At 39.8% G+C, this 13,655-nt stretch overlaps 1 long non-coding RNA gene across 4 annotated transcripts; it reads left to right on the top strand.

Annotated features, from left to right (window-relative positions):
* The first annotated feature begins 6,243 nt into the window (after positions 1-6,243).
* On the top strand, positions 6,244-11,285 carry LOC146286413 (uncharacterized). Of its 4 annotated transcripts, XR_014758493.1 has the most exons (5): positions 6,244-8,615; positions 10,233-10,283; positions 10,395-10,851; positions 10,945-11,047; positions 11,209-11,285. It is a non-coding gene; the product is annotated as an uncharacterized LOC146286413 (long non-coding RNA). The 4 variants fall into 4 exon arrangements; XR_014758492.1 differs by having other exon boundaries at positions 10,233-10,851; XR_014758494.1 differs by lacking the exon at positions 6,244-8,615 and having other exon boundaries at positions 9,228-10,555; positions 10,662-10,851.
* Positions 11,286-13,655: the final 2,370 nt, after the last annotated feature.

The raw sequence follows: 13,655 nt of genomic DNA on the forward strand, positions 1-13,655 counted from the left end.
TGTTGTTGAGTAACGTTGTTCTGAAACACATGGCGGAGGCAGAGAAATCAGTACGACCCAAGTCATCCAAGGTGTGGGAGCATTTCACACTAAATACATTGAAACAGTGTGTTAATTGACCGAGGTGAAGTTAGTTTCGTATTCGACATTTGTCTCACATTCGGAAGACTCCCATACCATTTTGAAAAATATAGACTTTTATAATATTTTTAGGAATATTAAACCTCAAACATACACCACAGTATCTTAACAATGTCTGGTATACTTCCACAGCCTTTACTTTTTCAATTAAGTTTCAAATAAAATGATAGAAAATCACTAATCTTTGAAAATGGCCAAATCCTTAAATCTGAACTTTTTTCTAAATCTTACATATACACCAGATTATTCTAATAAAGTCTGGCCTACTTCCACAACCTTTCAATTTTCAATAAAGTTTTAAACAAAACTCAAATAAATTGCTCATCTTGGAAAACAGCATTAAATCCACGCTAATATTAATCACTTTTTCGAAATTGTGTGCCTGTTTGTGCACATTCTGAAGATTTTTTGCACTGTGAATTTGCACTGTCAGATTTGTTTTTGAATAAAGGGTTGGAAATTCATGCTTTTATGTTTTTGTTTTGTTATCCGATTCACCGATTAATCGAAAAAAGAATCGCCAGATTAATCGATTATTAAAATAATCGTTAGTTGCAGCCCTAGTTCTAACCACCTCTTCAAGGTGCATGCCAGATAAGCAATTACAAATCACTTGATGTTCCACAGGCCATTTTCTTATATAGAGTTGCAATGTGTGAATCACAGGGGACATAAAAATTGAATTTTTGCAAATAGGATTATGACAGATAGAATAACAAGACCAAAAATATAGCTGCAAGCAGCGATGCGGGTTCCTCCACAAAATGGCAAAATATTATTAACATGAACACTGTAAAAGATCAAGAGTTGGAGAACAAGAGAGCAAAACTACTTCATGTTTGGCCAATAACAGGCTGAATGGGGATTTGAACTAATGAGCATAAGGTTACAAGTCAGATGGCTGAGCGGTTAGGGAGTCGGACCGTGCCAAATGACGTTGTGTCCTTAGGCAAGGCACTTCACCCTACTTGCCTCGGGGGGGGAATGTCCCTGTACTTACTGTAAGTTGCTCTAGATAAGAGTGTCTGCTAAATGACTAAATGCAAATGTAAGTCAGTCTCTCTAGCCTCTCTGCTACACACCAACTGTTGAGATTGTATGAATGGAAAGGGCAGAGTGTTAACTTTGGTCAGCTTTGGGACAAAGGTTAAGAAACGGTTGACCATAGGTCACCATTCCAGCCCGTTGAGCTATTCTCAGTGTTGAATATTGTCATGTTCATTTACTGTATAAAAAAGTAAGCGGTTTCTCCAGTGGTAAGCGTTGTTAGATTCAGCCACAGTTGAAACTGCTTGTACATTTCCTATACATTTACATGTATTAATTTAGCAGACGCTTTTATCCAAAGCGACTTCCAAGAGAGAGCTTTACAAAGTGCATAGGTCACTAACTCAAGATATCCCCAAAGCAATGCGGGTAGCCAAAACAAGAAGCACACATTGTGAAAGACCAAAAAATAAGTACCAAAGGGAAGAACCATAAGAGCATGTAGTTAAGCAAGTTACAATTAAACAACATGAATCGCTAAGTGCAAGTGTACCTGTAGAAAAGCAAGCAACAGTAAAATTAAAATAAAAAATAGGATGAACTAAAATACAATATTTCGCAGTGAATACAACAGTTAAAATCAGTTACCACTAACCAACAAGAGCAACAAGTCTCTAAGCAAGAGTCATTGTGATCCTTGAGGAAACTAGCACTGGGTTCAGCAAACCATTCCTAAGTACCATTGTACTCCCGGAACAAGTGCGTCTTGAGCCTCCTCTTGAAGGTGGAGAGACAGTCTGTGTCTCTGATAGAGGTGGGGAGTTGATTCCACCACTGGGGGGCCAGGCAGGAGAAGAGCTTGTGTTGGGACCGGGCAGTCTTGAGCGGTGGGACCACCAGGCGGTTGTCTAAAGAAGACTGTAGGTGGCGGGTGGGGATGTACGGCTGCAGGTGAGAGACTTGATGACTATTAAAAAATGGGACAACGGGATGACTGGGTTGCTGCTGTAAAGAATAGCTTATAACTTAGCTTACAACATTTCAAGAAAATTGGATCAATGGCTGATTTTAAGTCATTTTTTGAAATTCTTCACACTGTAGAGAAATATCCATGCTGCCCACATTATGGGTTCTTGATACGTTTTTGTTCCCCATGAGCAATAAGGCATGCATACCAACTTTTAGACATTTTGGACTGACGGGGTTAAAATTCCACCCTTTTGAAAGTGACAACTTTCAAGCGTGTTCTGTCAGCCCACCTGCGCTCTGGTCAGGCCCATCATGCAGAGATCCATTCTTTAAAAGATTACAACTTAACACTTAGATGCGTGAGTTCTAAATGTTTCCGACGCTACCACCAGAGTGAGTTATTTTTCCGAAACAGAAGCTAGCCAGCTTAAGTTTGCTTCCGTTACCTAGCAACCTAGCATTGCTTGTTTGGTCTACATGTGTGTGCAATGAATCATGGGTAACTCAGTGCGAAGTCGAATTAGTTGTTTTAGGTCAGGCTACATAGCAAACATTTTATGGACACAGAGCAACGACATGGTGAAAGCATTCGATTTAGACAGCGTCTTTCCTCAGGAGAAGGAAAACATTCCGTAAAGTAGCTAGACCTCAGGTAATATGAACGTGTTCACTGTTCGCTTCGTTCAGTTCATCGTTCTCATAAAAAGGAACGTGTTCAACTAACGCGTTCACAACACCCTTGCAAAAAAGAAGTATATTAAAGTATACTATAAGTATACTAAAATATGGATAGTACACTTTTTGTCCACTTTTGATATACTTTTAAGAAGTATGCTTAGAAAATAGTTCACTTTTTATATACTTTTAAGTATGCTTTGAAAATAGTTCACTTTTGTAAGAAGTATACTTAGAAAATAGTTCACTTTTGATGTACTTTTAAGTATGCTTTGAAAATAGTTCACTTTTGTAAGAAGTATACTTAGAAAATAGTTCACTTTTGATGTACTTTTAAGTATGCTTCGAAAATTGTTCTCTTTTGATATACTTTTAAGAAGTATGCTTAAAAACTGGTATACATTTCTTCTGTAGTAGGATGTACTTTTTCTATTATTATACAGCAAAAACAGTCCAAATAATTTTTTTGATCCATCTCATTCTAATTATTGTCTATGAAAATCTATTATGCATTGCACCTTGAATCTTTTTTGGTATTGAAGCTGTAACCTTAATTACTGCCAAAACATTCTGAAGCCCTATAATCTTATACTAATATTTATTAATTGGAGTATTAATGGGAAATAAATGAAAAAGCTACTTGAGAAAGAAGCAGACAGAAGGGTTGCATTATGCATTTGAAGGTTATACTGTCAAACTGACTGGAGAACGAAAAACAACGTGAAATAATGAAGATAGTGTGGCTCATTGGCTAGTCAATTCCCATGATGCAAGGCGGTAAATAGTGTTAAAATTTGCTGATAAGTTTGCCGTTTGTTCGAAATACAAATGTAACTTCATGAATTTCGTTTTTTAAATGTGTCTGCTTAGAATGTAGTGTTTTGTTGCGTGGTAATTGTTATTGTTGTGTTGGTTTACCATTGTAACCATGAGTTAAATGACTTACATTTCATAAGAACAGCTGGATTTGAATTTGAATGCTTACGCAGTGAATAGCTTCTTTCTAGGGATAGGAAGATTCACCAATTCGCATCGGTGCATCGGCATAAAAGTTCACGATGCGATGGCCCGGATCAAAAAAGTGTGCACCGGATACAATGTGGGATGAAATCGCGATGCATCGTTTCTAACATCTTTGCATCGGTATAATCCAATGTATTGCAGTCCCTGTTACACTGTTTTGACGTTAGCCTTAGTCAGACTCACTCACTGGCAGTGTGCACAATGTTGTATTTTACTCCATTCTACACCAGAAACGTCAGGGAGGACTGCCTAATGTAGCTACGAGCCTAATGAAGATAGCCAGCATCTTGGATTTCTTTAACCGAGCCTGTTTCATTTGTCAATTGCCTGAGAAAGCTACCTCCGCAGGGCTCCAGACTGCGACCAAATGGTTGCATTTTGCGACCAGTTTTTGAGACAGTGCGAGCATTTTTTTACAAGGACTCGCGAATGTGCGACCTACAAATGTTGAATTCATTGGGTGTGCACAATGTCAGCACACGTTAGCAACAACGCAGATACGACGTTCTCTCGTAAGACAGCGATATCAGCTTTCCTTCTGCATTAGTACCGTAGCTTAAAGTCTAGGAAAGTTTAGGCTATTTTTCGCTAGGTACCCATAAACCTAGCTAAAAGTCTTGGAAAGTTTAGGATAATTTTCGCTACGTTCTTACGGTGGCCCTGAAGTGCAAATCACACCCCCTAATATGAGTACATCCCCCAAATGAAAACACTCCCCCCGAATACGAGTCAACTCCCCCCAAATCGGATGACTTGTTCACCTCCCCCCAATACAAAAACACGCTCCCCCAAATGGAAAACAACATTACATTAACTCAAAAACACATTACATTAACTCTGAACGGAAAGGGTAGGTACTACACTTCAGCGCTGATTGGATGCAGTAGCTAACAAACAAGAAATAAAAAATTGATCGACAGAAGTACAAAATGCAATAGCCTGACAGAGTTACGTGCACCATGACATTTGTTTGGCTATCGAAGAATGTAGCAAATAGTAGGATAGCCTACTTATGCAAAAGTATTGTGTGTTCAATGTAAAAATCGATAGCCAAACAACTATCCTGGTCCACGTTACTCTGTCATTGTGGCATTTCGTTGTAGTTGTGGACAATTAATTTTTTCTTCTGAAAAGTCCTGCTTCCTTCAACTGCGTTTTTAGCGTGCGCATAGTAGGCTACTTATTTTAATATTGTGAAACGTTAACAGCATATCTAAGATTATTTCATAGGAATGACCCTGATTAAAATAAAGAGTATAGTGTCATGACACTGAATTGTTAACACAAATGTTTCCTCTTTTCTTCCAACCAAAACGACCAAGTTTGTGATAGTGACAGAGTTACGTGGACTAGTTGTTTGGCTATCGATGTTTACGTTTAACACGCAATTTATGCTTCTGCATAAGTAGCCTATGCTACATGCTTCGATAACCAAACAAATGTCCTAATGCACGTAACTCTGTCAATTTGTACTTCTGTCGATCAATTTCTTATTTCTTGTTTGTTAGCCTACTGCATCCAATCAGCGCTGAAGTGTAGTACCTACCCTTTCCGTTCAGAGTTAATGTAATGTGTTTTTGAGTTAATGTAATGTCGTTTTCCATTTGGGGGAGCGTGTTTTTGTATCGGGGACAAGTCATCCGATTTGGGGGGAGTTGACTCGTTTTCGGGAGGAGTGTTTTCATTTGGGGGATGTACTCATATTAGGGGGTGTGATTTGCACTTGAGGGCCACCATAGGTTCCTACGAACATGTTGCTACTGTATCCCTGCCTGTGTTTGAGCTGTTGCGCTGTTATACTCGGCAAGTATCGTGTTGTGTAATATAAATCCGTAATTTCACTGGATAACAATTAATACATTTATGTATTATTACGCAAAATATTGAATGAAAAAACTAAGGACGTCCCTTTCTTCATGAACTACCAGCATCAAATGATAATAAACAATATATTTAAGAAAATATTTAAAAAAATATTAGGAGTGCTTGAGCACTCCTAAAAAGGATCTAAAATTGCCAGTGAATGGTACCCTCTCCAGTTACATTAATACATGCATTGCAGGTCAATATAAGGTGTGCCCCTTAATTTTCTGCTTGCGCTCCTAAAATTTTCAGTCAGGGGCTACTGTGCTCTTAGTAAAAAAAGTTAGTCTGGAGCCCTGCTCCATTAGCCAGGCTAGTTTTGCCCGATCACTTTGTCAAGCTATTCAAGGGTATTGGGGTCAAGTGACTTTTGTGCATAGACATGTGAAACGTAAATGTATTTGTCCAAAGGCCAAGAGCCTTAAAAGGTTAATATCAAGCCCTGCAATCCAGTGGCCAGAGATATGATGACCTGACACTCCAAGTGTAATAGACCGGGGTGCCAGCCCAATGGTTGGGATTTTTTGAGGGTGGGACTTTTTACTTATAATGTAAGCTCCAATTTGTGTGCTATTACGAAAATAATATGACACTTTCGAACATGGCTTCCGCCTAAGACTAGCGACCCGCAATGGCTCAAATTACAAAGACTTTGACGACCTTAATCAAAAATCCGAGATTGCTGTTCCACTCGAAATCGCTTTTTCAACAAAGCCAAATGGTTGGGATTTTTGGGGGGTGGTATTTTTCATTCATAATCTAAACTCCAATTTGCGTGTATATATGTGAGAAACCAAAGGTTGTGCCCTTGCGAAGGCAGGCACACCCAATTACATCAACAATGACATGTAAAAATAGAACAACCCAACCGCACAGTTACGTACAGTATACTAATTTCAAACGCGTCTCACAGAAGCAAGTATAATGCTAAAGGTTTTAGTCTTGCTAGCCTGTAATACTGTCTGTACAAAGAGAAATCTTTAGCTCAGATAGCCTAGCTAGATTAGCTGCTATCCTGTTAACAACAGTATCAAGGTCTTTAAGTTATTATACAAATACAAACGCTGAAATACATGTTTTGTACTGCCGTTGTAGGCTCGTATTACTCACTGTCAAATGTAACAATGAAAATCTCTGAGGGCTGCAGGAGTCTCGTGAGTCGTTGTCTTCAAGTCAATAAAAACAAATGCTCTTCTTGTGCGTCCCAGCAAGCTCGCGCGCGCACATGAGCAGGGGAGAGAGGATTTGGGAAAACATCCCTAGAAATTAGCCAAGCATGCATATTTTAAATATTCACAATAAATCTACTTTTTTATCTTACATTGAACTATTTTCAGATTTGTGGGGGTGGCCGTTATAGGTTCTAGAGGCTTATTGTTCCTCATGAGAAATAAGGCATATACTGAATTTCAGAATTTTGGAACAAATGGGATGCAAATGGCATCACTTTGAAAATGGACAATTGGGGGATGGCCATAGCGCCACCTATGGATAATGGTGGGTGATTTGTGGTGTGGTAGTTACTCATGGCCTATACCAGGGGTCCTCAATTAGAAACTCAAAAGGTCCACTCACCAAATTTCCATTCAGTCGAGGTTCCGGAACGGACCATGGTTTATTTTTCTGGCCCTTACCTCTCCCATTGACTCCCAAATTGACTGGGTTTAGGCACACTGCCTGTGCCCCCGGGCATCTTTCTCCCATAGACCAGAGTTCTGGGGGTAATTTTGTTCTACCACTTTAGACAAGGGCAACGGTCTCATTGCAGATTAATCACATCGGTTTTGTGCTCCCCTACCGGCAACACAAATGCGTCAGTCCATTCTCTCTGAAATTTGCGATTTTTCAGAATCAACTTTTCGCTGGGGTTTACACGCCATTATTTTTGCTAAGGAAGAACAGGTAGGCTAGCTACCGTTAGCAAATCGATTAGCCTGCGTTGTTGCGAATGACACACACAACCTGCGTGACCCACGGAGGTTGCGGCCAACGTTTAGTGAGTGAGTTGTCATCCCAGCTAACACATGACGTTGCGGCAACGTTGCCAGTAAGTGCTCAGTTGGTAACCCGCGACGTTTAGACCTGTGGGCAACGTTGCCACGACGTCGTACCTTTGGTCGGCTGGTAACGTCATTTTTTGGTCCGTGGGCAACTTTGCCACAACGTTGTACCTTGGTCGGCTGGTTACGTTAATATTGGTCCCGTGGACAACGTTGCCGCGACGTCGTACCTTGGTCGGCTGGATACATTCATTTTGGTACCATGTGTTATGTTGCCGTTAAGTCGATCTTTGGTCGCAGGACAACGGATCTCGAGTGCAGTGGTTTATCCATGGAGAGATCACACTGGACTGCTCTCAGTTCTGACACTTTTGTAATGTAGCAATAGTCTACATGAATTTCAATCACACAATATTAAATGTTGCACCCAGCACGTATAAATGTATGACAATGTATGTAATTCATGTGCAGCTCAGCCCCAGCATGGTCATCAATTTTCTCATATGCAGGAACATAGCTTTAATAAATAAAAGACTGAATTTGGAATATAATTCTTATATCCTTAGCCTTAGGCCTATATTAAAATATAAGTATTTCATTCTTTACATGTACAAAAGCAATGTGTGTGTGATGTGTAACATGATTAAGCAAACAATCTCTGTCCAGCACACCAAAGTTGTATGACACACAATGCAAATTTGAGCTGCTATAATTTTTTAATACAAAATTGTTAAATGTGACCAAAAGGTAAGCGATTTTTAAGTTTCATTTCCAAATACAAGTCATCACAGAATATTACAATTCTTCCTAGCTAACCTTCCCCTCAGTCTGCCCCTGAGCAACAACTTTGCGCATGCCCATTTGAACGCATCTCTGAAACTGGGATTTCAGAAGAGTTTGCAGGGATTCAACCGTCTTGAACGCATGGATTTCAACTGGAAATTAGCTGCTTCAAAGGTGAGTTTCTTTACAGAAATAGTTTTAAATATGTAAACATATTTTCTGAAATTGGATGGAGCATGCTATTACGTATAGGTTTGAAATTTAGTCTATTTAGCCTGGTTATCTGTTTCAGACTCACATTGTTTACGTTAGGATTTCGCTACTAGTAGCTAGTAGTGCTAGTATAATGTACTGTAGAGGTAAGGCTAAACCCTCCAGAAAGTTATGTTGAAATACTGAAAATACATATATCAAAGTTTAGCGTCTTACAAATCACCCACAAAAGAATCAGTGAAAATAAACGTTCAGAACTGTTAGAAAAAACCTTGTCCGAAAATAGTTTATTTAGTCCTGGATTTTCAAAGACTGTGGAGCTAGCCCGTGGCTGATCACGTTTTGATCAGTCGGTCATGGCATGCACAGCAATGGCGTCTATAAAAGTATCATGTCACTAATTCTTCCAATTTGTACATGACATCTGTTTTTGGATAAGTTTATTCGTTTTAACTAGTGCTGTCAAACGATTAAAATGTTTAATCGCGATTAATCGCAGTAATGTCATAGTTAACTCGCAATTAATCACAATTAATCATCAACACATTTTTATCTATTCTAAATGTCCCTTGATTTCTTTTTGTCCCTTGATTTCTTTTTTTCTTTTTGGAAAAGTGGTTCGGATTGCTTCGTGCAAATATATATATTTTTGAAAACAACATTGCAATCGCCTGGCTTCGACGAGGGGGCGGAGAATTTGCATCAGCTGTGTGCTTGGCCATCAAGTGGTATTTCAGACTGGACGTGCTGCGATGATAGCTCAGTTTACAACGACAAAACACACAGATCACTTTGGTCTTTTCAATGGAACCATTTGGCAACTTTTTAAAAGTAAACTTTCCATTCAGAATCTTATTGGCATCCATTTTGGCGTCTTGCGCTCGCCATCCACTCAAAACGTAATGTTAGCCTACTACCAGAGAATATCTAATATCCGTAAACGGGCTCTGCTACTACTCTTTAGCCGGCTCACAAGCCAAACAAGTGTGTGTGGTGTTCCTGTTGTTTTGTTTCCGGTCTAGCTAGATCGGGTGTGGTGTTGTAGTTTTTCTAACGTCGGTAGTTGTTGCAACAGCATGTGAAAAAATCTACAAAGTTTGCTAGGCCAAAAAGAGCGTTAATCGCGTGTTAAAAAAATTGATGCCGTTAATTTGGGTTTGCGTTACCGCCGTTAATGATGCGTTAAACTGACAGCACTAGTTTTAACCTTAAGATGCGTGAGTTCTAAATATTTCGCTTCCACGAGTGAGTTTTTTCAAAAAAGGCAGCTAGGTAGATTTAATTAGCTTCCGTTACCTAGCAACCTAGCATAATACTCGTAGCAATCATGCTCCTACCTGCTAGTGTTACTTGTTAGCCTACTAATGGTACATTTTGAAGCCATACTATAGCGTTTGTCACATAGTTTGTCTATCGGAACATAGTCGGTTGGAATGTTCAGAATCACACATGTGCGACGCTACGCTGTGGGGCCCTGCTTTCAAACGATCACACATGTGCGATGTTACTCCTTTTATATCAATATCAAAATGCTAATACTATGTACATAAACTACCTTCCACTTTCATTTCTGTATAGATTATCCTACCACCGTCACACGGCCTAGCAGTGTGTCCCGGGGAAATTATGGTAAAGTAATGAATGACCGTTTTTAACAGTGACAATAATTGTATGAACCATGGAAACCCTAAAGGCTATGTTTTGAAGCAAAAGCATGACTTAAAACTTTTGCATCACCAGACCCCTAGGTGTCAACTCTGGTCTGGTGGAGGAGAACCCATAGGGGGTCCCATAGGGGTCCAGGAAAACATACTTAAGCTGTTCTGATCGTGGCAGGGGGATACATATTTGTCAAAACAACAAATGTGGTCTTACTAATGCTTTGTAAACAACCATTCAAGGTAACATGTGTTATTTACATCAATGTTACAGCTAATCTAGAAGAACCACAGTGTATGCCAATCATGTTAACTCTTGTAAACTTGTTTTACTTGTCTTTACTGACAGAGACATTACAGGTTATGCTCCAGAAGATGGGAAACATTGGAGGAGAACCATTGAGAGCCTCTCCTATTCAGGCGACGACAGGGCAGACACGCTGTAGAGGTGCCATTGATGGACCTACAGGTGGCCCAAACACAGGCTGAACTCCAAGACCTTGAGGAGCGCCTTAAGATGCTGGAGTTCCGAAAGAGTGGTAGGTGTTTTAAGATGCCATGAACTATAGCTTACACGCAGCGTTCAACGTTCAAATTGGTGCTAACAATAAGTTCATGACTTCTAATTGCAGATGCTGTAATGAAGTGGAAGACGGGACTGGGAGAGAAGGCTGTGGAGCTCCTCACAGCGTAGACACTCAAACACGCCTCGGCAGCCCATTCAAAACAAGCCAGGTGAATGAATCATGATTGCAGCTTCCCAATCCAACCTTTCACATGGCTATGTGATCAAAAACTAGAATCCCATATTTTTTTGATGATGTATATTATTCTAGATGTGATTTTTTTATGACTAGGTCGATAGGACACAAACTTATTTTGTGCTTCATTGTCAGGGCCAACAGACAGGACCTGTAGCGGGAACTGGCAGAAGATGTTCATTCACTGTTTGACACTTTGTTTGAAATAAAATGACTGAATGTTACATGGAAATGCAACATATGATTGTTTATGATTAGCTTGAGTTAGGCTACACACCACACAAACATAGGCTACATAGCCAACTTCAGGAGGACTATAATACAAGCACAAGTAGCATTTGGGGCAAATGAGGTCTGCATATGAACCGCCCAAATATAAGCAATAGAATTGAGAAATATAGGTTAGTAATTAACGTCGCAGTTACTGACTGGCAACGTCGGAAAATTACGTTGCTAGGAGGTTGCAGTTACGGACTGGCAATGTCGGAAAATAACGTTGCTAGGAGGTTGCGGTTAGGACTGGCAACGTCGGAAAATAACGTTAATAGGAGGTTGCGGTTACGGACTGGCAACATCGGAAAATAACGTTGCCACAATGTCGCGGTTACGGACTGGCAACGTCACAAGATTTACGTTGCGGCAACCTTCTGGCGTCCCACAAATGCACGGTCCCGCAACGTCGCCAAAGACGTTGCGGCAACGTATGCTTGGTCATCGCGTGACGTTGCGACAACGTAAGGGCAACGTGAATGTGTTAGCTGGGTATCGGCTAAAGGTCCGGGTCCGGATAGGGAGCCGCCTGGGTCCGGACTTGGACCGCCATTTAATGACCCCTGGCCTATACTATCTATGTTTCAGTATTTGGAGAACTTTTTACCATTGCATACAAAATCGGAAATGCAATACCATCAAGATCCACAAGGCCTTTGCTAAAGACCAAGGAATGAGTGGGGGCTTGATCAGCCCACACTCTCCTGAAATGTTGCGTGTGCATCTTGCCAAGCCCATGCGTGTGTCAAGGGAAGGCTGAGTGTGTGAGAATTTGTAGCACGCGTGGGGGGGCCAAGCATGCATGTTTCAAATATTCACCAAAATATTTTCACCTTGCAGTCTACTTTTTCTCAGATTTGCATACTAAACATTCTCAGGTGTCTTCATATGAACTTGTGATAGTATCAAAGTATCAGTTTTTGACCGGTGAATGTGTAAAGCATTATTTTAGCGTTAGCAATACATTCGATTTGCTTTCATATCAATCATTTTTGAAGATATTAAGTCAATTTTGCACATGGGAACATGTTGTAGTGTCTTCCACCGATATATTTGGTGGCCCACGGGTGCACACCACAGCAACATTAGCGAAGCAAACAAAAGTTGAAAACACAACAACATTAACACACAACACAATGACAGTAACAAAAACGAAACATTTATAAAAACACTACATTTCAAAAACAATCTACTACTTACAACACAACAGCATTGGTACACACTACCAACATCAGCCGCAGCATTAGCCGAGAACACAACAACATTTGCAGAAACGCTGCATTTCAAGTTTCTCAAATCAAAAACTTCAAACTTTTGTGTGAATTTAATTGTGACAGGTCCTTTGTGTTTAAGGTCCTTGAAATGAGTAACAACCTAGTATTTTTCATTTCATAATACAGAAGCTGAGAGTTTTGATGAAGTCAATAAAATAATAATGAGTCAGCAAAGTAGGCTTGTTTGAGGCTTGTTTTCTAGTTTTAGGGTGTGATGGCCGTCCATTTTGATTAGCATCTTTGGTTTCAATACCCATAAACAAAGACGCGTGGTGTTTGTTTACTGCAGACCTGGGCATTTTACGACCCGTGAGGTAAATACAAAATAAATAGGCCTACAGAAATGTGTTGAGCGGTAGGCAATCTGTAGTCCTGAAAGACTACAGTGATCAGGCGATTTACATATGTGCTGTGGTAAAAAGTTGCGAAATGTGTCTCTTTTGTATAAAGTTAATCAAAACTTGAATGGACCACCATTCTTACTATAAAGTAATCCGCGGCCCACTGATGTGCCTGCGCGCGCGCGTGCCTACGTGTGTGTGTGTGCGTGCATGTGGATAAAAGGAAGTTTTAACATTTGGTTTCCATGTAGCTTTTATTTAAAAACCTCAAACAAGTCTAGATATATCTACTTAAAAACCTCAAACAATATACATAGAATTTGAAAAATGTAAATATGTGTATGTGAGATTCTGAACAATTCTGAAAAATATGTGTAAAAAACAACAACAATGGTTGATTTTCAGTGCTTGAGAATTGAAAACTAGTTTTTATTTATTAAATTAAATTGTAGTTTGTAGTTGTACTAGTAGTTGTTGTTCTAACCCCAAGCCGGTTTCATCACCTTTGTATTATTTTAAACATATTTTTCTTTTTTTAGATATTTTTCACGATATTCAAGAGTAAACTGGAAATGTTTTGAAATATCAAAGCAAAGTAATACAAATAAATGGTGGACTGATCTAGCCTGGCTTCCAGCCCAACTTAGCCCCGCCAACAACAAAAATTTGTTCGGGAAGTTGGGTCTGGAGGGGCTCA

The sequence above is a fragment of the Hypomesus nipponensis genome, chromosome 6 (genome assembly GCF_054491055.1).
Source record: "Hypomesus nipponensis isolate SF chromosome 6, ASM5449105v1, whole genome shotgun sequence".
In the NCBI taxonomy this organism is placed as follows: Eukaryota; Metazoa; Chordata; class Actinopteri; order Osmeriformes; family Osmeridae; genus Hypomesus; species Hypomesus nipponensis.